Source organism: Schistocerca serialis, chromosome 1 (assembly GCF_023864345.2).
Source record: "Schistocerca serialis cubense isolate TAMUIC-IGC-003099 chromosome 1, iqSchSeri2.2, whole genome shotgun sequence".
Taxonomy (NCBI): domain Eukaryota; kingdom Metazoa; phylum Arthropoda; class Insecta; order Orthoptera; family Acrididae; genus Schistocerca; species Schistocerca serialis.
Window position 1 is genome coordinate 968,119,014 of NC_064638.1, and position 25,774 is coordinate 968,144,787.

The 25,774-nt window shown below is 41.6% G+C and overlaps 1 pseudogene; it reads left to right on the forward strand.

Moving 5' to 3' along the window:
- Window positions 1-23,187: 23,187 nt before the first annotated feature.
- LOC126458630 (60S ribosomal protein L17-like) lies at window positions 23,188-23,745 on the forward strand (annotated as a pseudogene).
- Window positions 23,746-25,774: the final 2,029 nt, after the last annotated feature.

The following is a 25,774-nucleotide window of genomic DNA, read 5'->3' on the forward strand; positions in this document are numbered from 1 at the left end:
CTCACCATTTGCAGCATAGCCGACAGGACCGATTGCGGACCACTAGTACAGAGTCAGGTGGATAGTCTCAATCAGAGGCTCAGACGGTTCTGCGACCGTGTAGGCTGCAGATTCCTCAACTTGCGCCTTATGGTGGTTGAGTTTCGGGTTCCGCTGAATAGGTCAGGAGTCCGCTACAGGTAAGAGGCGGCTAAGTGGGCAGCAGGGGCAGTGTGGCGTGGACTGTTCCGTTTTTTTTTTTTTTTTTATGCTAGAGAGTCTCTGGAGAACACAAAAATGGCTTCTGTTACAAAGGGTGCAAGCTGAACACTGGAAGAACGTAGATGCATGAACCATCGGTATAACAGTTTTAAATTGTGGTGGCTATGTCGGGAAAGTACCAGAGCTCCTATCGATAATAGAAGCATTGATGCTCAAATCGTTGCACGCATTGGAAGCCGACTAAAGTTTTGTGAAGAACCTGTCGGTGTTCCGAAAGTATGGGCTGAACTCAGTTGGCCTTGGCGTATTTGTTGCTGTAAGAAATATTTCAGCTTCTCGCGAATTTCAAGTAGATAGTTCCTGAGAGTTAGTATGGGCAGAGATCATACTTGGCAACGGAAATAAGATAAAATTATATCCGTCTATCGACCTCCCAATTTCGATGATACAATTGCTGAAAGGTTCAAAGAAAACTTGAGTTTGATTACAAGCGCATACCCGACTTATAGAATTGTAGTTGGTGGTGACTTCAATTTACATTCGATATGTTGGCGAAAATACGTGTTCACTGCTGGAGGTACGCATAAAATATCGTCCGATTTTGTGCTAAACGCATTATCTAAAAATTATTTCGAGCAGTTAGTTCAAGAGCCCATGCGAATAGTAGGAGTAGGAGTAGGATATTAGTGTTTAACGTCCCGTCGACAACGAGGTCATTAGAGACGGAGCGCAAGCTCGTGTTAGGGAAGGATGGGGAAGGAAATCGGCCGTGCCCTTTCAAAGGAAACATCCCGGCATTTGCCTGAAGCGATTTAGGGAAATCACGGAAAACCTAAATCAGGATGGCCGGAGACGGGATTGAACCGTCGTCCTCCCGAATGCGAGTCCAGTGTGCTAACCACTGCGCCACCTCGCTCGGTTGCGAATAGTAAACGGTTGTGAACATACACTTGACCTCTTAGCAACAAATAATTCTAAGCTAACAACGAGCATCAAAACGGATACACGGATTAGTGAGGGCGGGGTTGTCGTAGCGAGAAAGAATACTGTAACCCCCAAATCCTCCAAAAATAAACGAAAAATACACCTATCACATAAAAATTCACTTGACGCCTTCCTGAGAGTCTCCACTCCTCCCAAATTAATAATATAAGTGTAGACCAGATGTGGCTTGAACTCAAGGAAATAGTATCGGCAGCAATTGAGACATTTATACAAAATTAATTAACAAACGACGGAGCTGTTCCTCCTTGGTACACAAAACGGGTCAGAACACTGTTGCAGAAGCAACGATGATGACTGATGGTGATTTATAGCGGTGGGCTCTAAACAGATAGGTCATCAGGTGAGATTAGTGGTAGTTGGGAGCTCCAATTTTAGGCGCGAAATCTCCAACATTGGCGATCTTTTACAAATCTCGAAACTGAGTGCGGACTTCAATGTGAGAAGCTCGTAACAGTTTCCACAGCGAAAGTTTGTCTCGAAACCTGGCAGAAAATCCAAACAGATTCTGGTCGTATGTGAAGTATGCTAGCGCCATGACACAACCAATACCTTCTCTGGGCGACAGCAATGGAAATACCATCGATGACAGTGCTGCTACGGCAGAGTTACTAACACAGACCTCCATAATTCACTCACCTAAGAAAACGAAGTAAAAATTCCAGAAACCGAATCAAGAAAAGCTGCCAACATGAGTAACACAGAAGGAGATATCCTCAAAGTACCGAAACATCTCACATCACTTAATAAAGTAAGCCATCCTGACCAGACAGTATGCCAATTAAGATCCTTTCAGAGTATGCTCATGCAATGGCTCCATACTTAACATTCATATACTCTCGCTCGACGAAGACTGGAAAGTTACACAGGTCACACCAATATTCAAGAAAGGTAGTAGGAGTAACCCACTAAATTAGAAGCTCATATCATCAACGTCGATATGCAGCGGGATTCTGGAACATTTTTTGAGTTCCAACATTATGAAATACCTCGAAGAAAACGGTTTATTGACACAGACTCAACACGGATTTAGAAAACATCGCTGTTATGAGAAACAACTAGCTGTACGTTCATACGAAGTGTTGAGTGCTATGGACAAAGGGTTATAAACTGATTCCGCATCTCTAGATTTCTGTTCCACACAAGCGACTTGTAGTGAAATTACGTGCTTGTGGAGTATCGTCTCAGTTGTGTGTTTGTATTCGTGATTTCGTGTCAGAGAGGTCACAGTCCATAGTAGTTGACGGAAAGTCATCGAGTAAAACAGAAGTGACTTCTAGTGTTCCACAAGGTAGTCTTATCGGCCCTTTGCTGTTCCTTATCGATATAAACTATTTAGGAGACAATCTGTTCAGCCCTCTTGTGTTATTTGCAGGTGACACTGTCGTTTATCCATTAGTAAGATAGTCAGAAGATCAAAACAAAGTGCAAAACGATTTAGAAAAGAAATCTGTATGATGTGAAAATTGGCCATTGACACTAAATAACGAAAGGTGTTTGGTCATCCAAATGAATGCTAAATGTAATCCCTTAAACTTCGGTTACACGATAGATCATCCAAATCTAAAGGAGGTACATTCAACTAAATACCTAGGAATCACAATTAAAATCAACTTACATTGGAAGGAACACATAGAAAATGTTGTGGGGAAGGTTGACCAATGCGTTTTATTGGTAGTACACTTAAAATGTAACAGATCTACTTAAGAGACTACCTACACTATGCTTTTCCGACCTCCTTTGGAATTCTGTTGTGCGGTGTGGAATCCTTACCATATACGACTGACGGAGTACATCGAGAAAGTTCAACAATGGGCAGCACGTTTTGTATTACAGCGAAATAGGGGAGAGAGAGTCAGTGAAATTATACAGGATTTGGTGGCGACATCATTAAAATGTAGGCGTTTTCAGTTTCAGCGGTCTGTTCTCATGAAATTTCAATCACCAACATACTCCACTCAGTGCGAAAATATTTTATTGACGCCGACACACATAGGGAGTAACGATCACCATAATAAAATAAGGGAAATCAGAGCTCGCACCGTAAGATATAGATGTTCATTGCCTCTGAGCCCTACACGAGATTGAAGTAATAGGGAATTATTGTGAAGGTGGTTCGATGAACCCTCTGCCAGGCACTTAAATGTAATTTACAGTGTCCCTGTAGACGTAGATGTAGACAATGTATCCGAATGGTGCGAAAAATAGTTGCACTTCAGTCCAGGAATGGTCTGATGCAGCTCTCTATGCTATTCTGTCCTGTGCAAGCCTCATCATCTCCCACTAATCAATGCAACCTCCATTCTTCTGAATCTGCTTACTGTATTCATCTCTTGGCGTCCCTCTATGAGGGTTACCCTCCACGCTTCCCTCCAGTACTAAATTGGTGATCCCATGATGCCTCAGATTGCGTCTACCAACCGATCCCTTCTTCTGGTCCCTTTGTACCACAAATTTCCTTTATCCTCCATTCTATTCAGTACCTCCTCATTAATTTCGTGATCTACCCATCTAATCTTCAGCATTCTTCTGTAGCATCACATTTCGAAAGCTTATATTCCCTTCGTGTCTAAATTATGTATCGTCCATGTTCCGCTTCCATACAGGGCTACACTCCATACAAATACTTTCAGAAAAGATTTCCTGACACTCAGATCCATACTCGAGGTTCACAAATTTCTCTTCTTCAAAAACGCTTTCCTTGCCATAGACAGCCTACATATTACATCCACTCTACTTGGACCATCATCAGTTATTTTGCTTCCCAAATAACAAATCTCGTCTTCTACTTTAAGTATCTCATTTTCAAATCTAATTCCCTTAGCGTCACCTGATTTAATTCGACTACATTCCATTATCCTCGTTTTACTTTTGTTGATGTTCATCTTAAATGCTTCTTTCAAGACACTGTCCATTCAATTCAACTACTCTACCGAGTCATTTGCTGTCTGTGACAAAATTACAAGTCATCGGCAAATCTCAAAGAGCTTTATTCCTTCTCCATTGATTTTAATTCCTACTCTAAATTTTTCTTATGTCCCCTTCACTGCTTGCCCAATATACAGATTTAATAACATCGAGGATAGGCTAAAACCCCGTCTCACTCCCATCTCAACCACTGTTTCCCATTCATGCCCCCCGACTCTTTAAACTGACTTCTGGTTTCTGTACAAATTATGAATAGGCTCTCGCTCCCTGTATTTTACCCCTGCCACCTTCCGAATTTGAAAATGGTTCAAATGGCTCTGAGCACTATGCGACTGAACTTCTGAGGTCATCAGTCGCCTAGAACTTAGAACTAATTAAACCTAACTATCCTAAGGACATGACACACATCCATGCCCGAGGCAGGATTCGAACCTGCGACCGTAGCGGTCGCTCGGCTCCAGACTGTAGCGCCTAGAACCGCACGGCCACTTCGGCCGGCTCCGAATTTGAAACAGAGTATTCCAGTCAACATTGTTAAGAGCTTTTTCTACATCTACAAATGTTAGAAACGTCAGTTTGCCTTTCCTTAACCTACTTTCTAAGGTAAGTCGTTGGGTCAGTACTGCCTCGAGTGTTCCTATATTTCTACGGAATCCAAACTTACCTTCGCCGAGATCGGATTCTACCAGTTTATCCATTCATCTGTAAAGAATTCATGTTAGTATAATCCAACTGTGACATAATAAACTGATAGTTCGATAATTTTCACACCTGTCAATTGCTGCTTTCTTCCTGATTGGAATTATTATATTCTCCTTGAAGTCTGAGTGTATTTCTCCTGTCTCATGCATCTTGCGCACCAGATGGAAGAGTCTTGTCACGGCTGACTCTCCCGAGGCTAGCAGTACTTCTAGAGGAATGTTGTCTGCTCCTGTTGCCTTGTTTCGACATAGGTCTATCAGTGCTCTGCCAAATTATTCACGCAGTATTTTATACCTCATTTCATCTTCTTCTACGTCCTCCTTCACTTCCATATGGTAATTCCAATTGGTAATTGGCTCTACAAATGAAAAGTGTGAAATCACCCACATGCGGAATAAAAAGAATCCACAAAATTTCGGTTACACGAAAAATCACACAAATCTAAAGGCTGTAAATTCAACTAAATGTTTAGGGATTACTGTTACACATAAGTTGTGTCAGAACTATCACATAGCTAATGTTGGAAGGAAAGCGAACCAAAGACTGTGGTTTATTGCCCAAACACTTAGAAAATGCAACGAGATTGCTTACACCACTCTTTGCCGAACTCTTCTGTAATACTGCTATGCGGTGTGCGATCAGCATCGCATAGGATTGGTGGAGAACATGGAAAGGGATCAAAGAGTGGCAGCTAGCTTTTCTGTGGTGACGTAGGGGGCAGAGTTCCACGGAAGCGATACGCGATGTTGAGTAGTTATCGTTAAAACAAAGGGGTTTATCGTTTAGGCGAAATCTTCTCATGAAATTTCAGTCAGACTGTGTAAATATCTTTCCCGCGCCCACCTGCATTGCGCAATATGATTATCATATAAAGAGAAATCGGAGCTCGCATCGAAAGATTTAAGTGTTGGTTTTTCCCGTGCTCGAGAGTGCAACGGTAGAGAACTATGTTGAAGTTGGTCGATGAACTATCTGTCAGGCACTTAATTACGAATTTGCGAGTAATAGTGTACACCGATCATCCAGAGCATTATGACCACCCACCCGAAAGCCGGTATAGCCCTCCTGTACCCGGATAACAGAGGCGACACGTCGTGGCATGGATCCAGTGATGCCTTGGTAGGTTACTAGATGGACTTGGCGCCACTTTTGTACACCACTTCTGTACCTAATTCGCCTCAATTCCGTTGAGGGGGCAATGAGCTCTGACGCCACGTTCACTCAAATCCCAGATGTGTGATGTGTTCGTTCGTGTTTGGATCTGGCCAGTTGAGGGAGGGGGGGGGGGGGGGAGGGACAGCACACCAATTGGAACTCGCCACTAAGTTTTTGGAATCACTCCATCATACTCCTGGCCCTGTGACATGGCACATTATCGTGCTGAAAAATGTCACTACTTGGCCGTCATTGTGCCTTCCACGAGCTCCACTGAATTCATGGAAGCAGACGTGGATGTTCCCCAGAGCATAAGGGAGCTGCCGGCAGTTTTTTTCTGTCCTGCAGTACAGATGTCAAGAAGCGGTTCTCTCGCACCCTCCCATCGGCATGATGAAGAAGGTATTGGGATTCATCAGACTGTGCAACGCTCTGCCACCGCCCCAACGTCCAGTGCCGATGGTCACGAGCCCCCATCATTAGATGAGTTCGGTACACTGTTGAGACATGCTTGTACTTTGCCCGACATTAAAGTATATTAGTTGCTCAACAGTGCTGTCCTGTTTTGCAAGTCTGCCCAGCCTACGATGTCCGACATCTGTAATGAAGAGTGACTGCCCAACTTCAAGACGTGATTTCAATTAGGTTTCGCCACGTGTTGAAGATACCCAAGCACTTTTCGGACACGCGAAATTTCGTGCAGTTTCCGAAATGCTCGTGCCGAGCCTTAGGGAAATAACAGTCACCCTCGGTCAAACTCAGATAGATCGCACGGCCTCCCCATCCTATGCACGGGACAGCACACTCACTGATACTACATGCACCGTGGCTGTGTCTGATTAGCAGTGATTTCTCTCCACGCAACGCTGCTATCGCCTGGACGGGCTTATATCGACATCAGGTCGGTGTCCATAATGTTCTAGTTGATCGCCGTAGATGTACTGAGAAATGACGCTGGTGGTGGTGAAACGTAGGTGACAGAGAGATAAACAATCTTTTCTGAGGGTATCGCGTATGTTTAGCCTATCTTCGTGGAGTACGCAGACGTGAGTTCGGTTAGAACGGGATGTAAACACTCTACCCGGGTTAACTGTGCACCAAAAATTAAGCACGCAGTAACGCGTGAGCCGATCACCAGACGGCAGCTAGCGGCGCCTGTTCCGACGCACCACCGGTTCCGCTCCACACTGCATGGCTACGGGTGCGCCAGAATTAACATACACCACCGTGTGTGTGTGTGTCTGTGTGTGTGTGTGTGTGTGTGTGTGTGTGTGCCGGCGTTTCCTCGCTCGCTGTGTCACACTGCCCGTGCGTAACGCGGCTGTGGAACAGCAGGTTCTGTAAGGCCAGCTACAATTTTATTTTTCCCGCATTATCTCGCTTGTCCCGTTTGCTTGCAGTTTGATAGAGAAGCAGGTTCCGCACGTAATAAGCAAACAAGCGCTCCGAACAAAAATATTGTCACAATCAACGAACGGTAAAATAATTTAACACCCCCTCTAGCCTCATGGCCCTCATTTGAAGGCGGTGGGATTCCACATGTCGTTTCGTACTTGGGATATCGAGCTGAAGCCATTAATTGATGATAAACTTTGAAGCTACCAAACTTCTGGGATGTTTTTGCTGCGTTTCACACACTCACCCCAAAGGGTTTATAGAATATTCATGAGACTGTGAGCTGCTGGATTTGCAGGACACTCAAGACAGGAAATGGTGTCCGAAAGTTCGTCGAACAAAGAATGTGTGAATGCAACCCTGTGAACACGGCTACTGCCATCGTGACACTGCCCACAGAGTGCTCAGTAGGAGAAAAAGTGAAGGGAATACCTGACTGAGTGGTCGCACAGCCACAGAAGAGACGCCAATCTTCCTTACATGCTGTACACATTGCTGTGGAAGAGATTTAAATTACTGCCTATCTTTAGTTGTGTGCTGACTGACCCCAGTACTGGAACTCCGTCATAGGGAAGGTCGTTATTCCCTTTTAACTATGCCACCAAGTGGTTTGCGATTTCGAGGGCAGTTTTAATTTGACCGATATGCATACATTGTCCGGTAAAGACAACCAGCTGACAAAGAGTCATCTGTTAGCGATACGCACATATACAGGAGGCGGCAGCACTGTATACACAAGGAATAAAAGGGTCGTACATTGGCGGAGGTATCATTTGTACTCAGGTGATTCAAGTGGAACGTTTTTCCACGTGATCATGGCCGCACGACCGGAATTAAAAACTTTGAACACTTAACTGGCGCTAGACGCAAGGGACAATCCACTTCGAAAATCGTTAGCGAATTCAATATTGCCAGGTCAACAGTGTCAAGAGAGTCTCAAAAATACTAAATTTCAAGCATTACCTGTCACCACGGACAGCGCAGTGGCCGACGGCCTTCAGTTAACGGCTAAAAGCAGTGAAGTTTGCGTGGAGCTGTCAGTGCTAACAGACAAGCAACACCGAGTGAAATAACTGCAGAAACCGAAAGCCATGTGTAACCATTAGGACAGTGCTGCGAAATCTGGCGTTAATGGGCTGTGGCAGCAGACGACTGACACGAGTGCCTTTGCTAACAGCACGACATCGTATGGAGCGCCTCTCGTGGGCTCGTACCCATATCGCCTGGATTCTAGATTTCAACTAGTAAAAAGCTGATGGTAGGCTGCCAGGTGGCTCAGACTCAAGGACGCCACGCACCAATGTTGTCAACAAGGCACTTTGCAAGCTGTTGGTGGCTCCCTAATGGACTAGGCTGTGTTTACATGGAACTGACTGTGCAATGAACCGATCACTGCCTGGAAATGTTTACATTCTGCTACTTGGAGAACATCTGCAGCCATTCATGGACTTCATGCTCCCAAATAATGATGGAACTATTATGGATGGCATTGCACTATGTCAGCGTCCCACAATTGCTCGCCATTGATTTGAAGAACATTCTGGACAGTTCGAGCGAATTATTTGGCTACCCAGATCGCCCGATCTGAATCCCATCGAATATTTATGGAACATAATCATGAAGTCACTTCGTGCACAAATTTCTGCACCTTCAACACTTTCACTATAATAGACGGTTGCAGAGGCATCATGGCTCGGTATTTCTGCTTGGAACTTCCAACGATTTGCCACTACAACAGCAAATGAAGGTTCAGCACGATATTAGGAGTTATCTCATGACATTTGTCATATCAGTGTAATATTACATAGTGAATACCACGAAGAAAGAGAAGACCTTAAGTCTATAAAAACATCTGGTTCGGAATTACCATTTGCCAGTGAAACCTCTTTCATAGAACATTCATTTCCTAACGAATTTCACGTTCACCGCTTCCAGGTACTTTTTCGAATTGTACTCCATTCGTTCCGCTGCAGGCTCTGCAACGACTTTTCTGTTATTAGCTCTTTAGACGCGTAAAGAATCGTGTCGAACTCAAGATTAAACTACTTCCAGCCATGAATTACATTTCTGTTTGTGTAGTTTGAACAGTCGATGTGTCCCTACAAGAACGGACAAGTAAGTTAGGATCTGATTAGCAAGCGCTCTGCCCAGCAATCATAATAAACAGCATACGACACAAGTAATCGGTTTCAATATGTTGAATCGCATCACACATTTCCTGAGGTATGGTAATTTACACTCCTGGAAATGGAAAAAAGAACACATTGACACCGGTGTGTCAGACCCACCATACTTGCTGCGGACACTGCGAGAGGGCTGTACAAGCAATGATCACACGCACGGCACAGCGGACACACCAGGAACCGCGGTGTTGGCCGTCGAATGGCGCTACCTGCGCAGCATTTGTGCACCGCCGCCGTCAGTGTCAGCCAGTTTGCCGTGGCATAAGGAGCTCCATCGCAGTCTTTAACACCGGTAGCATGCCGCGACAGCGTGGACGTGAACCGTATGTGCAGTTGACGGACTTTGAGCGAGGGCGTATAGTGGGCATGCGGGAGGCCGGGTGGACGTACCGCCGAATTGCTCAACACGTGGGGCGTGAGTTCTCCACAGTACATCGATGTTGTCGCCAGTGGTCGGCGGAAGGTGCACGTGCCCGTCGACCTGGGACCGGACCGCAGCGACGCACGGATGCACGCCAAGACCGTAGGATCCTATGCAGTGCCGTAGGGGACCGCACCGCCACTTCCCAGCAAATTAGGGACACTGTTGCTCCTGGGGTATCGGCGAGGACCATTCGCAACCGTCTCCATGAAGCTGGGCTACGGTCCCGCACGCCGTTAGGCCGTCTTCCGTTCACGCGCCAACATCGTGCAGCCCGCCTCCAGTGGTGTCGCGACAGGCGTGAATGGAGGGACGAATGGAGACGTGTCGTCTTCAGCGATGAGAGTCGCTTCTGCCTTGGTGTCAATGTTGGTCGTATGCGTGTTTGGCGCCGTGCAGGTGAGCGCCACAATCAGGACTGCATACGACCGAGGCACACACGGCCAACACCCGGCATCATGGTGTGGGGAGCGATCTCCTACACTGGCCGTACACCACTGGTGATCGTCGAGGGGACACTGAATAGTGCACGGTACATCCAAACCGTCATCGAACCCATCGTTCTACCATTCCTAGACCGGCAACGGAACTTGCTGTTCCAACAGGACAATGCACGTCCGCATGTATCCCGTGCCACCCAACGTGCTCTAGAAGGTGTAAGTCAACTACCCTGGCCAGCAAGATCTCCGGATCTGTCCCCCATTGAGCATGTTTGGGACTGGATGAAGCGTCGTCTCACGCGGTCTGCACGTCCAGCACGAACGCTGGTCCAACTGAGGCGCCAGGTGGAAATGGCATGGCAAGCCGTTCCACAGGACTACATCCAGCATCTCTACGATCGTCTCCATGGGAGAATAGCAGCCTGCATTGCTGCGAAAGGTGGATATACACTGTACTAGTGCCGACATTGTGCATGCTCTGTTGCCTGTGTCTATGTGCCTGTGGTTCTGTCAGTGTGATCATGTGATGTATCTGACCCCAGGAATGTGTCAATAAAGTTTCCCCTTCCTGGGACAATGAATTCACGGTGTTCTTATTTCAATTTCCAGGAGTGTAGTTTGTCACAGTTACGAAAATGCCACTCAGTCCCGTGACTACAGCTGTATTACCACTAACTGTGCTTCTCGACGTACTCGGTATCGAATGTGATCGGTATATAATGTTACAGTCTCGAAGTGACGCTGCGAAACAAATAACTGTAGCTGAGATAAAATGTGTAATTAAAATTACTGAATGTTTCCGTCATCGCATATAACTATAATATGATTTCCATATTCCGCTACCTATTAGGCTTTGACTTACGTGCGTTCTTTGAGCTTGAACAACGAAATGAGATTTTTTAATAATGAGAACGATAAATATTTCTGTTGGTTTCATGGATAAATTGGAGTCAAAAAGTTCATATAAACTGCTACCCAATGAAGAGTGGTGTGAAGTTATCTCCCCTTTCAGGAAGATGTGTTCCTGTAACAAAGAAACAGGAAACTCTGACCAGATGATTAACTCTCAGACCTCTCATATGTGAGACCATCACTGTGCAGTTTACAGTTATGAGCTTTTTAAATCAATTCAGCAAAAATTTGCACACATTTGTTCATGGTCAGCTTTATTATTTTTTGCTACGAATATTGTACGTGGTAGTCTAACATCGAATACTTTTACTCTTTCGTGGAACTGAAACTGTTACCAGTTCACACTTACCTTACCTAACATTAAGTTTTACAGAACGTGAGTATGGTAGGAGCTCCTGTTCAGACTGTACGCACTTCTAAGATAAGCACACAAAAATTTTAAATTCCTGTCGGTGTCCAATACAATCCAGTACCAGCTGTTACCCATGGCTGAGCTCGCAAATCAGAAGTTTTTTTGTGATAAGAGAGCATGAGTAAACAAATTAGTAATTTACATATTTCGGTTTATATGATGGTGCAAAGACGTATGTACGCAAAAACGTATGCAGCCCCATTATGTAGTTGGATAATGAACGTGCTTCTGTTTTTCTTTGCTGTATCTAGAATATGAAAGCATGCATTATAGTTTCTAATTGTATTCAAAAGAAGAATCGATTCATTACATTTGTACTGAAGCTGAGTTTTTAGGTGTTCACCTAGTGCTGTGTGTGAGGTTTTTTCTCTACAGCAACACATATTAACCGTTTCATCTTTCAATTTCTGTACATTATAGTGCAAACATCTTTCATACGTCCCCTAAGATGACTAATTCATGAATAACACAGTCAGTTAAAGGATCACACTCACATGCAGCCTCACCAAAGGCCTCTCAGGTTCCACACGTAAAGCTAAGATGTGTGTCTATTTCTAGTACAGCCTATACATTACAGCATCGTTGTGAGAGTTCAAGAGTCTCGGAAGCTATAAGGGAAGCATGACGCCCAGCGTCTAAAATGCGTTGAGCTTGCAACTGCTCTACTGCCACTGTAGTTCCTATGTCCGCCTGATATTCTTCAGCAAAGTTCCCTTGCAGATGAGTTGCCTCCGAGTTTAGTAGGATTCGAGTACTTTTCGCAGCTAAATCGGACTTGTTGTAATAGTTTTAAATGTGATTAGTATCAGATGAAAACAGTCTTGGTTGCAATTTTAGTTTTTTTTTTTATTTATCGACTACGCGTTTCACCTTACTTAGCCATCTTCAGGCTGATCTACATAGAAATCAGAGAACAAATGCATATATTTAAGGATCGCCATCGCGTTGTGCAGACTTGGTTAACCTAAAAACACGTATAAACAGATCAAACACTGAAAAAGCAAATATCTTGATCACCTAAAAAGAATAGCCATTTGGCATCGGGGGTATATCTGCTGGAGTTTCGCAATTGTAAGGTAGGATATGTCAGAGATATAGGCAGAACCTATAAAATTACATTACAAGAAGATCTCCTCAATAGATGGGGACAGGTAAAACAGAACTCTGCCTTTACTCAACACCTTAAAGCCAGTGGCCACATTCTTCCGCAAGCAACAAATCCTAAGATTTTGCATTTTGCACAAAAGGGTAAGAAGTTAAACATTTTGGAAGAAATTGAAATATTTAGGCATATGGAAGACAAAGATTTGTCCCTCCTTAGTGAACAAATATTTTGCGCAAATCAGGCCTTTTTAGAAGTTATGAAATCGGTATTATTAATGTAATCCTGGGGCTCTCACATTTCTGCCTAAATATGAGTTCCTTTCCTCTCTGGCCTCATGTCGTCTTGTTAGTCAAGCCCTTAGAGTTTTTTGACTAGAAAATGATATTGCGAGTTTGTCGCTTCAAATGTCGACGTATCTTACACAATTTAATGTAAGTGTAAAATGGAAATGGAAAAAAGCTCACCAGCATTACGTCTTCCTACCAAGCTGGTGTGTAATTTTCAAGCGTAATAATTTTACTTTAGTATTCCCATAAAAAGAATTTTCTTGTTAGTTAGAAGTACTTGCCCCTTATGACGCTGTATTGCATGTTATAGGTGGGCATGTTCATTCAAAATTATGCTCCTGTGTTAGTAATACTCTCATTATAGTGATATATGATACGTAATACATGTTTAGGCACCACGTCCGTGTGTTGTATTATACACCTTGGTATTATATTTTAAATGTACCGCCTTCTTTTGTATTTTTACTCCGTTCTAATTTTTGGGAAATTAATGGACAGGTGTTGCTTCTAGTAATTCTATCTTATTAATGTCTTATGTGCATTGTATTCATGAAATTTTAGTGGCTGTGTACATCCGTCTTACGATATCTCATTCTTACCAACAGCTGCGTGGCAGCGCCGTATAATGAGGTGATTCTGTATTAGGCGTCAGTACTCGCACACGATGCTGTTGTGCATTAGGATACTTAAGGCCCATCTTATTTTATTATTTGCCCCTGTGAACATGTACGCGTTATGCAGGTATTGGAGTCACTCATGTCGATCTAGAAAGATAAGGCCTTATCATATGGCATCGGCAATGTGATTGCATTTGTGAGTGTCTCATCATTGGTCAATTATCTTATCCGTTTTTACTATTTTATATTTCTAGTATTCACTGAGGTTAAGGAAGGCGATGTTGGCCTGATGTACTGCGCGATGGTCCTTAGCTACACTGTCTAAAGGCTCGTCCTAAGAAATACTAAATTAAGATATTTGCTTTTTCAGTATTTGATCTGTTTCAAACGGGTCAAATGGCTCTGAGCACTATGGAACTTAATATCTGATGTCATCAGTCCCCTAAACATAGAAGTACTTAAACCTAACTAACCTAAGGACATCACACTCATTCATGCCTGAGACAGGTTTCGAACCTGCAACCGTAGCGGTCGCGCTGTTCCAGACTGAAGCGCCTAGAACCGCTCGGTCATAACGGTTCGTATTTGATCAGTTCCTATATTATTTTAGTAATAAAATTATAAACAGCCGACCAGTTGCAATGTTTAAAGAAACATTTCTTTATCCAATGAAACTGGTCGGTTGTTTATAATTTTATTACGTGAAATCGTTGCTGTTGTGCAGCTATCTTTATAATATATTCTTTTAGGTTAACTACGTCCGCACAACGCAATCGCGATCCTTAAATATATGTATTTGTTCTCTATGTAGTTCAGCCTGAAGATGCCTAAATAAGGTGAAACGTACAGTTCATAAATAAAAAAACTAAAATTGCAACCAAGACTGTTTTCAACTAATACTATTAAACACTGGTTTGCTGATTCATGCCACAGATTGGTTGGTTAAATGTGATTCCCTGGCCTACTGTCAGATTTTATAGTTGTAGTGTCGCCGACCATCGTGCCAGCATTGTCTGCAGCGCACTCATGAATACCATATTTCGAAAATTTTATTAGTACTGAAAAACTTACAACTTTCTAAAGGTACCAAATGATCTTCCTCAAGGTCAAAGCTCTCTACACACCAAATTTCCTCGGAATTGGTTCACCTGTGGAGCAGTGAAAACGTAAAAGGCAGAGTCACTTTCGCATTTAGTGCTATTCGATTGAGTATGCGGAAATAGATTAAACACGTTGAGAATCGAAGAAGCATTGTATTTATTTCTTTGAGACTTAGTGCGGATAACATATTAACCAATAAAAGCATTTTCACAATTATGCTCAAGTTCAAAACTGAAAGAGCAAACACCTTTGTCAAAGTGCAAATATTTTTTCGTAGTTCACGAAATATTCATAAACTCAATAAATATCTTGTGCAACAAAATTTTTAAAGTAGACCACGCTCTCCCTCATGCATCAAGCTGTCTCACGCCAGTTTCATGGATACCTATTCAGCGGTGTCGTCATCAAAACTTAAGAGAGAGGGCTACTTTCGCAGTTATACTATTAGTATAGAAGCATGGATTGGTATCGATTAAAAATTCTGAACAGTGTACTCGTGTAAGAATTATATTCTGAAATTTGAAAAGCATACTGGAGCACAGCGAACGGTATAAATGTTAAAAATCAAATAAAAACAGTAGTCTCGATGGCTTTTTCAGATTTTGCTATTTGTTAGCAACCGGTTTCGCCCTTTCCTCAGACCATCTACAGCCATTTTACCGTCATTATGGCAGTCAGACTGTTTTATCTGATTTTTAGCATTGTATTCTAGTTGCTACCAGCGGCTGCGTTTGCATGTCACTAAAATTGAATATAGGATGCCTATGGCTTTATTGATCGGGAGACCCCGAAGGGGATATTCAGAAGCTTGGTGTAACTCTCTTTATTTTAAGCCACTTTGGTGACTTGCGCGCCGGTGATGATATGATTATGATGAGTAAAATCACACATCTAGCCGCGAGCGGAAAGAAAACCTAACCTAGCTGGGAACCGAACCCGTAATTCCGTCAGCAGCAGTCTAACGCTAGCCCCATGGCCACGCTCTGCTGCGGTAAATCAGAACGCATCTTAAAAAGTCGTACGAGACCCGTGATGCTCAGCGGCTAAAATGTGACGCGTTTACGAGTGATATTAGTATAGGTGTTTGGTTGAATAAGTATTGTATTCATTGCGTAGAATGGTATTGTGTAAAGCACATCAATTAGTAAAAGCGTTTTCACGAATATGATAAAGTAGAGAAGTCACAGAGCTAGTAGTTTTTCAAAGAGTAATTATTGTTCCATATATCACGTTATGTTCTTCAAGTTAGTAAATATGTTGTAACACACGCTTTCTAGCTTTGCCTATGTTCTTCCTTAACGTACAAGCTACACCCATATCAAATTTAATAAATAGCGGTTCAGCGGTTTAGAATTGAAAGCATAATAGACATGGTAATTTTCACATTAGATATTATTACGGAACTGTGAATGCTAGATATTATATCAATAAGACTATAATCTTATTTGTCATACGAACATGAAATCTACAACAAGTCGCAACCACTGCACGCTCTTCTGACATGTCCAAATTTTTCTGTTAAACAGGTAACACAAAAACTAAATCTAAGATTTATTCCAGTATAAGTCACTCTCCTTGCAGTGGTACTTTTTTATGTTATTTTGATGTTTATGTCAGGCATGTACAAAATGTGCTGTAAAAATACGTACATAAGATAAACGTCAAAATCAAATAAAAGAACGACCTCCAAGGGAATTTTCTGTCAGTGAAGTAGATAACAACTGAATGTTCTACTGATATTCGGCCTTTAACCGACTCCACTAAATTCAAAAACAATACTGGTTGTGTTCTCTGTCCATTGCACTTTTAAGCTTTGGACTCTGTTGTGAGAGTTTCGAAAATTTAATGCACATTCATATTAATTATTTATATCACTCTATTCCGTCGGGAAGTTCTGTGTTGGTGAGATAGGAAAACACTCAAAATGTTTCCGTTTGTCTAGGTGATTACCGTTGCATTAACAGTGGCTGTTAAAGCAGAGAATCTGTTTACGTTGATTTCCAACTATTGTACGTATCTTATAAATAAATAACGGAAGAAAAAGTATTTAATGTACACTAAAAACAAGGGCTTCAAATCTCGGAGAAGGGAGACGTGTTTTCTTCAACTTACGATTCTAAATGCAATATTGTTTTACTATCAACATCACATTACTGTAAGTAAAATAATTATTGCTGACTGACAGTAGTATGGGCCAACCATAATACATTTACATTAGTACTATATCCTATTTCTGTCTATGATCATACATTTTCCTGCGTCGGATGTTATGCGCTTCTAAAGCACGTCGATTAATTCTTTTCGTTCCCTTTTCTTCTCACTTTAATTTTGAAGAGTTCTGTTCCAAAGAAATCAAACAGCTGTAGCTCTGCAAACGTGTAAAGCTTGACATATCTACATCTACATCTACATCCATACTCCACAAGCAACCTGATGGTGTGTGGCGGAGGGTACCTTGTGTACCTCTATCGGTGCTCACTTCTATTCCAGTCTCGTATTTTCCGTGGAAAGAAGGATTGTCGGTATGCATCTGTATGGACTCTAATCTCTCTGATTTTATCCTCATGGCCTCTTCGCGAGATATACGTCGGGGGGAGCAATATACTGCTTGACTCTTCGGTGAAGAAAAGCCCGTACCAAGCTACTGAGCGTCTCTCCTGCAGAGTCTTCACTGGAGTTTATCTATCATCTCCGTAACGCTTTCGCGATTACTAAATGATCCTGTAACGAAGCGCGCTGCTCTCCGTTGGATCTTCTCTATCTCTTCTATCAACCCTATCTGGCACGAATCCCACACTGCTGAGCAGTATTCAAGCAATGGGTGAACAAGCATACTGTGACCTGCTTCCTTTGTTTTCAGATTGCATTTCCTTAGGATTCTTCCAATGAATCTCAATCTGGCAATTGCTTTACCAACGATCAACTTTGAATGATCATTCCATTTTAAATCACTCCTAATGCGTACTCCCAGATTATTTATGGAATTAACAGCTTCCGGTTGTTGACCTGCTATATTGTAGCTAATTGATAAGGGATCTATCTTTCTATGTATTCGCAGCAAATTACACTTGTCTACATTGAGATTCAATTGCCATTCCCTGCACCATGCGTCAATTCGCTGCAGATCCTCCTGTATTTCAGTACAATTTTCCAATGTTACAACCTCTCGAAATACCCCAGCATCATCCGCAAAAAGCCTCAGTGAACTTCCGATGGCGTCCACAAGGTCATTTATGTATATTGTGAATAGCAACGGTCCTATGACACTCCCCTGCGGCACATCTGAAATCACTCTTACCTCGGAAGACCTCTCTCCATTGAGAATAACATGCTGCGTTCTGTTATCTACGAACTCTTCAACCCAATCACACAATTGGTCTGATAGTCCATATAGTCTTACTTCGTTCATTAAACGACTGGGGGGGACTGTATCGAACGCCTTGCGGAAGTCAAGAAAATCGGCATCTACCTGTGAACCCGTGTCTATAGCCCTCTGAGACTCGTGGACGAATAGCGCGAGCTGGGTTTCACACGACTGTCTTTTTCGAAACCCATGCTGATTCCTACAGAGTAGATTTCTAGTCTCCATAAAAGTCATTATACTCGAACGTAATGCGTGTTCCAAAATTCTACAACTGATCGACGTTAGAGATATAGGTCTATAGATCTGCACATCTGTCGACGTCTCTTCTTGAAAACGGGGATGACCTGTGCCCTTTTCCAATCCTTTGGAACGCTACGCTCTTCTAGAGACCTACAGTACACCGCTGCAGGAAGGGGGGCAAGTTCCTTCGCGTATTCTGTGTAAAATCGAACTGGTATCCCATCAGGTCCAGTGGCCTTTCCCTTTTTGAGCGATTTTAGTTGATTCTCTATACCTCTGTCGTCTATTTCGATATCTACCATTTTGTCATCTGTGCGACAATCTAGAGAAGGAACTACAGTGCAGTCTTCCTCTGTGAAACAGCTTTGCAAAAAGACATTTAGTATTTCGGCCTCTGTTTCAGTACTATTTTGGGCACAGAGCGTCTGGACATTTTGTTTTGCTCCACCTACCGCTTTGACATAAGACCAAAATTTCTTAGTATTTTCTGCCAAGCCAGTACATAGAACTATACTTTCGAATTCATTGAACGCCTCTCGCATAGCCCTCCTCACTCTACATTTCGCTTCGCGTAGTTTTTGTTTGTCTGCAAGGATTTGGCTATGTTTATGTTTGCTGTGAAGTTCCCCTTTCTTCCGCAGCAGTTTTCTAACTCTGTTGTTGTACCACGGTGGCTCTTTTCCATCTCTTACGATCTTGCTTGGCACATACACATCTAACGCATATTGTACGATGGTTTTGAACTTTGTCCACTGATCCTCAACACTATCTGTACTTGAGACAAAACTTATGTGTTGAGCTGTCAGGTACTCTGTAATCTGCTTTTAGTCACTTTTCCTAAACAAAAAAATCTTCCTACATTTGTTTATATTTCTATTTACGGCTGAAATCATCGATGCAGTAACCGCTTTATGATCGCTGATTCCCTGTTCTGCGTTAACTGTTTCAAGTAGTTCGGGTCTGTTTGTCACCAGAAGGTCTAACATGTTATCGCCACGGTTCTCTGTTTAACTGCTCAAGGTAGTTTTCAGAAAAAGCACTTAAAAAAATTTCACTGGATTCTTTGTCCCTGCCACCCGCTATGAACGTCTGAGTCTCCCAGTCTATATCCGGCAAATTAAAATCTCCACCCAGAACTATAACATGGTGGGGAAATCTACTCGAAATATTTTACACATTGGTGTACAAGAAATTGTGTTACTAGAAATAGTCCTTATTACCGTCACCAGATACGTAAATTATACTTTGGGAGCTCCTTATATACAAACATATTCGTTTTTTTCGAAACATTATGCAGAAGTGTTATTCAGTCATGAGCAACAATCCACGGAATTATTATAACGGTAATAAAATAAATTAGTAATAGTGATGATAATGGTAAAAAGATGAAACGACGACAAATGGTGTAATTATACTTTGCACAATTAGGTACCTTACACGACATACTAAGAGAACGCCACTTTCATCTTCTCTTCGTATTATGTTTAAGCCCGCACAATGATTACAGTTTAGCAACACAGCAGATGTAACTGCTACAAAATTACTCTTTGTCCCACTTCACATTTTACAACAAAGTCATACCATGTTGTTATAAGGATGTATGCTGTCCTATTAGTCAGGGAAGTGGTTCCTTTTGAATAAATCGTTTAATTTTCCAGCTATCAAAAGTTCATCTCCAAAGCCAATACAAAACGGAAAATGAAACTATTCTCATTTGCAAAATAAACATCGGTAAATGCTGTTTATTTTAAATGTAACTGCATTCACAACTTTAATAGAGTGGATATAAAGGAACTTCTGGTTAAAAAGTCATTGTTGGTTAATGCTGTCTTGTTGACCAATGATTACGTACATAGTTAACGTTCATACAACAGAAATCATTCTGCAAAACTAGAATCGGACTTCGAATTAATATTGAAGCTCAAATTTTTAATAATAATAAAATAGGTCAAGACAGAGTGCTTAGGGCACTCGATCATTGCTTTACCGCGCTCAACGCTTCCGTATTAATTTAAGTGGGCAGAATTGAACTGCATATTCCAACCGAAACAGGAGAACTGGGCTGCTTACAAGTTTACAAAACGAAAACAAGTTTGAAATATATTAGGCCAATTATTATTAGGAACAAGATACATCGAGTATAATTACAGTGCCTAGTGCTGCATCTTTCTTACAAAAGTCAATTACAATTACTGAAGAACAAAGATTGGTATTATATCAATGTGCTACGAATATTAATTTTCTCCAACTGTTTGCCGTTTATGTATATTACGAAAATAATTCATTCAAGGGATTTTTCAGTATGTAACGAGCATTTTGATTGAAATAATACTAGAGATTTTTATGTGGCTGTCCACGAGTAGGAATCTCATTTAACATTACATTATAAGGGACTATTCAACCAAGTACAAGAGTTCACCCTAGCGTTTTCATCAAACGATTTCTTATATCAGACGGTACAAGTATTCTCCATAATCATAATTTTATCAGTGTCTGCATCTTCATAAAAGAATTACAAGTGAAGTCCTTCCGTATTAATTAGACGGCGTTCACCCAGTGAATGGTTCATAATACAACTAGAAATAATGCAGCTGAAAATAACGAACGAAGGGCGAGGAGAGTGTAGTACAACATTAAAAAAAACTACATTTCAGAACAGTCAGGACATTTTACGCATTGAAAAAAATACAACTTTTAGATATTTCAGTTATTAATTTTTAAGTGGCAAAGCGGTTAATCAATACACACTCTTAGGCCTTCGTAAATAATGACACAAAATGCCTTTTGTCCATAAGGTTCCACTTCTTTATAGCAGCAAGAGGCTACAGAGTTGCTCATATTATCTTTTAACCTGGGCTTACATGCCACGCGTTCATTCGTTTCTCTCATTGTACGTAGAAATACTGAACAGATTCACACGTGACCCGACCCGATTAATAGCGTGTTGATCATCCTTTGAAACGCTGTGCAGCAGGGATTTTGCGCGACATGAATTCGACAGTTCCTTGAAAGAATTCGGGCGATATGTAGCACCAGAAGGCAACGACTGATTGCTCAGTTCCTGTAAATTAAAGGCTAGAGGCTCGTGAGCACGGAACTGACACCTTATAGAGTGCCAAATTTGCTCTATAGAGTCTAGATCAGGTTCGAGACTTCAACGTCAGTTCACTATTATGTTCTAATTACGGAAGCAGGACGGTTATCCTTTTGGAAGATACCACCACCGTCGGGGAATACACCACGTATGTAGCGATGTAGGTGGGTAATCCTCATCGGTCATCAATCCTTCAGCTACTACCGTAGCTCCTAAGGGGGTCCAGCTGATGTTCCACATTGTATTATACTATCCCCATCAGCCTACGGCCATAGAGCGGCCCACCTTTCTTCCTCCCATTCCCATGGATGACGGTGTATCCTGACACGATCATTGCCCTGGTGTAACAAGAAATGTCATTAATGTAATCAGGTGACGCGTTTCCATTCACACACGTCCAATCTCGATTATCTCATGCTCTCGACAATTATAATTGACAATCTCGTTTAATTAGCACGGGAAGATGAGGTAATCTGCAGCTGTGGACACCCTTATTCAACAATGTGAGGTTAACAGTGTCCTCAGAAACATTTGATATTGCTGCAGCCACAAGTTTCACATATCCTGCTTTATAGAGCGTGCAAGCCTCAAGCCTTGTTTCTTTTATTATGTCAATAATATTTTGCATATTCACTTGAGCTCGGATCCAACATTTCTCTTTTTGTTCATCGAATCATATCCAACTACGTATCTAAGAAAAATCATTTCACATACTTCTATTCTCTTTTCAGTTTTTTCTGAAGGGTCCAGTTTCCGAATTCATAGAACAATTCTGGTATAGCCATAACGATATAGAACTTTAGTAGAGTATTTCCGTGGACTTCCAAATGTTCTGCGTAAACTTTTACAGAAACAGTTAAATATGTCTTTGTTTTGTATGTAAGACTGAACTCAAAACATTTAAATGTTTTAATTTTTTCTATGATCTGCTTGTGAATTTCAATTTAAACCCGCATGGGCTGGTGTCCTAAAAATGCCATTGATCTTGTCTTTAGGATAGAGAAGCTCAGAATATAGTCTATGGCTATTGCACTGAAGTTAAAGACAGATTATTGTAAGTCATTTTCATTCTGACTGACAATTGCTGGCCGCCAAAAAAAAGTAACGTACTAAAGTCAAGTTCATTAATTTTAAAATGTAATTTTTTGTATATATCCAATTTTTATTATATCGTCGATATATATACTATAAAGTGTCGGTGAGAGGGGAGAGTTGATTCTAACTCTTTTGTCTACATCAGCCATATTATGTCTCCTGCCTTATATTATTATTTGTGTTTTGATATATATGTATATAAACCCTGTACAGTTTTACAAGATGGGATGGGATCCAATCGCTGTGTTTCTTAAAATTTCGCACAGTTTGTTTGGATGTAATTTAGCAAACGGCTTTTCGTAGTCAACAAAAGTTAGTAAAGTGAATTGACAGGGTTTTTCTATCAGTTGTACTATAGTAAAAATCAAGTCGAGCACGATTGCCACTTCAGAAAACCATACTTCTCAGAGCTCCGTCGTGGAGTATAGGCATGTGAGTATTGAAAGTAATCTATATGCATCGTTGAAATATTGTACGTTTTAATTCACTGCAACATTAATTAATTGCGGAGCTGTATATTTCGAATAGTGGAGATGGGGCGGTATTCACACGAACCTGACAATGCTACAAAGTCGTGTAAAGCACAAGGCTCTAATCTTCGTGTCCATTTTAAGAACACAAGGGACACTGCAATGGCACTGAGGGGAATGTGGTTGAGAAGAGCAGTCAAATATTTGAACAATGTTGTTGAGAAGAAAGAATGTGTTCCATTTCGCAGATTCAATGTTAGAGTTGGTCGCTGTGCTCAGGCAAAGCACTGGGGCACAACTCACGGCCACTAGCCTAAGAAATCTGCAGAATTCTTGCTTCAGTTACTGAAAAATGCGGAGTAAAATGCAGATTACAACGGCTTCGATGTTGATAACTGGGTCATAGAACATATTAAGGTCAACCGTGCACCATGCCTGAGGAGAAGAACCTACCGTTCACATGTAAGAATAAATCGATACATGAGCTCTCCCTGCCACATTGAGGTGGCTCTTACTGAAAACGAGGATATTGTTGCGAAGGCAACTGAGGAAGTGCCCACAAAGAAGAAAGTACCAATGATGAAATTGGCTAGGCAGAAAGAAAAGATGACGAGAGATTAAGAAGTTGTGAAATTGTTCTTGACCAATAAAAAAATGTTGTGTATAAAAAAAAAATACCTGAATGATCAGCGTGACGGTCTGCCGTCCTAAGGGGCCCGGGTTCGATTCCCCTCCGGGTCGGGGATTTTCTCCTCTCAGGGACTGGGTGTTGTGTTGTCTTCATCATCATTTCATCCCCATTCGGCGTGCAGGTTGCCCAATGTGGCGTCGAATGTAATAAGACCTGCAACAAGGCGGCCGGACCAGCACCGTGAGGGGCCTCCCAGCCAATTATCCCAAACGCTCAGTTCCTTTTTTTACTAGATAATACAGTTTCAGCGTATGGTGATAGTCGTTTTTTAAAATTCTGGCATACCATTTATAATATGAATTCAGAACGCTTTCAATACATTAATGTGTCTCCCTCATTCTTATAAACTGGGCATAGTTGGCCTATATTCCATTTTTATGGTATATAACCACTTTGCCAAAAGACATTGATAAAATTGAATATCCCTATTTTTGAAGTATTTGGTTCACTTGAGATCAGGTCCATAACAATTTAGTCACAAACTGGAGATCTTCAGTTATTGTTAGATGTTATTGCATCCTGCAGCCCCTCCAATGTTACGCAAGCTTTCTTGCTATCAGGTTCATACAGGACCACCTGGGCATCTTGCCATTTGTCCAATGTTTTTTTATTGTATTCAAACGAATTAAATTTAGATATTGAGTTTATTTGCAAACTTTTCTTATCTTCTTTGTCTAAATGATTCATTATTTTTGTGAGTTTTCTAGTCTTCCTGTTACTGCAGTTGTTGCGGCCTTCAGTCCAAAGAATGGTTGGCTGTTGCAGCTCTCCATGCTAATCTACCCTATGCAATATGCTTCATTACCTAATAACTACTGCAACCTACGCCTATCTGAATCTGCTTACAGTATTCATGTCTTTGTCTCCCTGAATGATAGTTATTCCTCAAACTTCCCTCCAGTACTGAACTGGTGACCCTCTGATGTCTTACAATTTGTCCTATTAATCAATCTCTTCTATTAGTCTAGCTGTGCCACGGTTTTCTCTTCTCCCCAATTCTATTCAGTACCTCCTCATTAATTATGTGATCTACCCATCTAATCTTCAGTATTGTTCTGTAGCACCACACTACGACAGTTTCTATTCTGTACTTGTTTTAACTGTTTATTGTCCATGTTCATCTTCCAAACATGCCAACACTGCATAGAAATACTTTCAGAAAAGATTGCTTAACACTTAACTCTATATTCAATATTAACAAACTTTTTTTCTTCAGAAACTATTTTCTGGCCATCCCAGTCTACATTTTACATCCTCCCTACTTCCGATATCATCAGTTTCTTTGCTGCCGAAAAATTAAAACTCGTGTACTACTGTGTCTTGTTTCTTAATCTAAATCCTTCAGCATTATCTGATTTAATTCTACTACATGCCATTATTGTTGTCTTGCTTTTGTTGATGTTCATGCTATATCCCCCTTTCAAGACCCTGTCCATTCAGCAGTTCTTCCACGTCTTTCGCTGTCTCTGCAGAATTACAATGTCAGCACAAACTGCGAAGTTTTTGTTTCGTCTCCCAGGACTTTAATCCCTACTCCACATCTTTGTTTTGTTTCCTTTACTGCTTACTCAATGTACAGATTGAGCAACATCAGCGCCAAGCTACAACCCTGTCTCACTATCTTCTTAACAACTACGCTCCTTTTGTATCACTCGACTCTTACAACTGCCATCTGGTATCTGTACAAGTTGTAAACAACCTTTTGCTCCCAGTATTTTACCCTGTAACTTCTGAATTTCAAAGGTATTACCACAGTTAAAACTGTCAAAAGACATCAGTAATGCTATATACAGGGTGGTCCATTGATCGTGATCGGGCCAAATATCTCACGAAATAAGCGTCAAAAACCGACAAAGAACGAAACTTTTCTATATTGAAGCGGAAACCAGATGGCGCTATGGTTGGTCCGCTAGATGGCGTTTCCATAGGTCAAAAGGATATCAACTGCGTTTTTTAAAA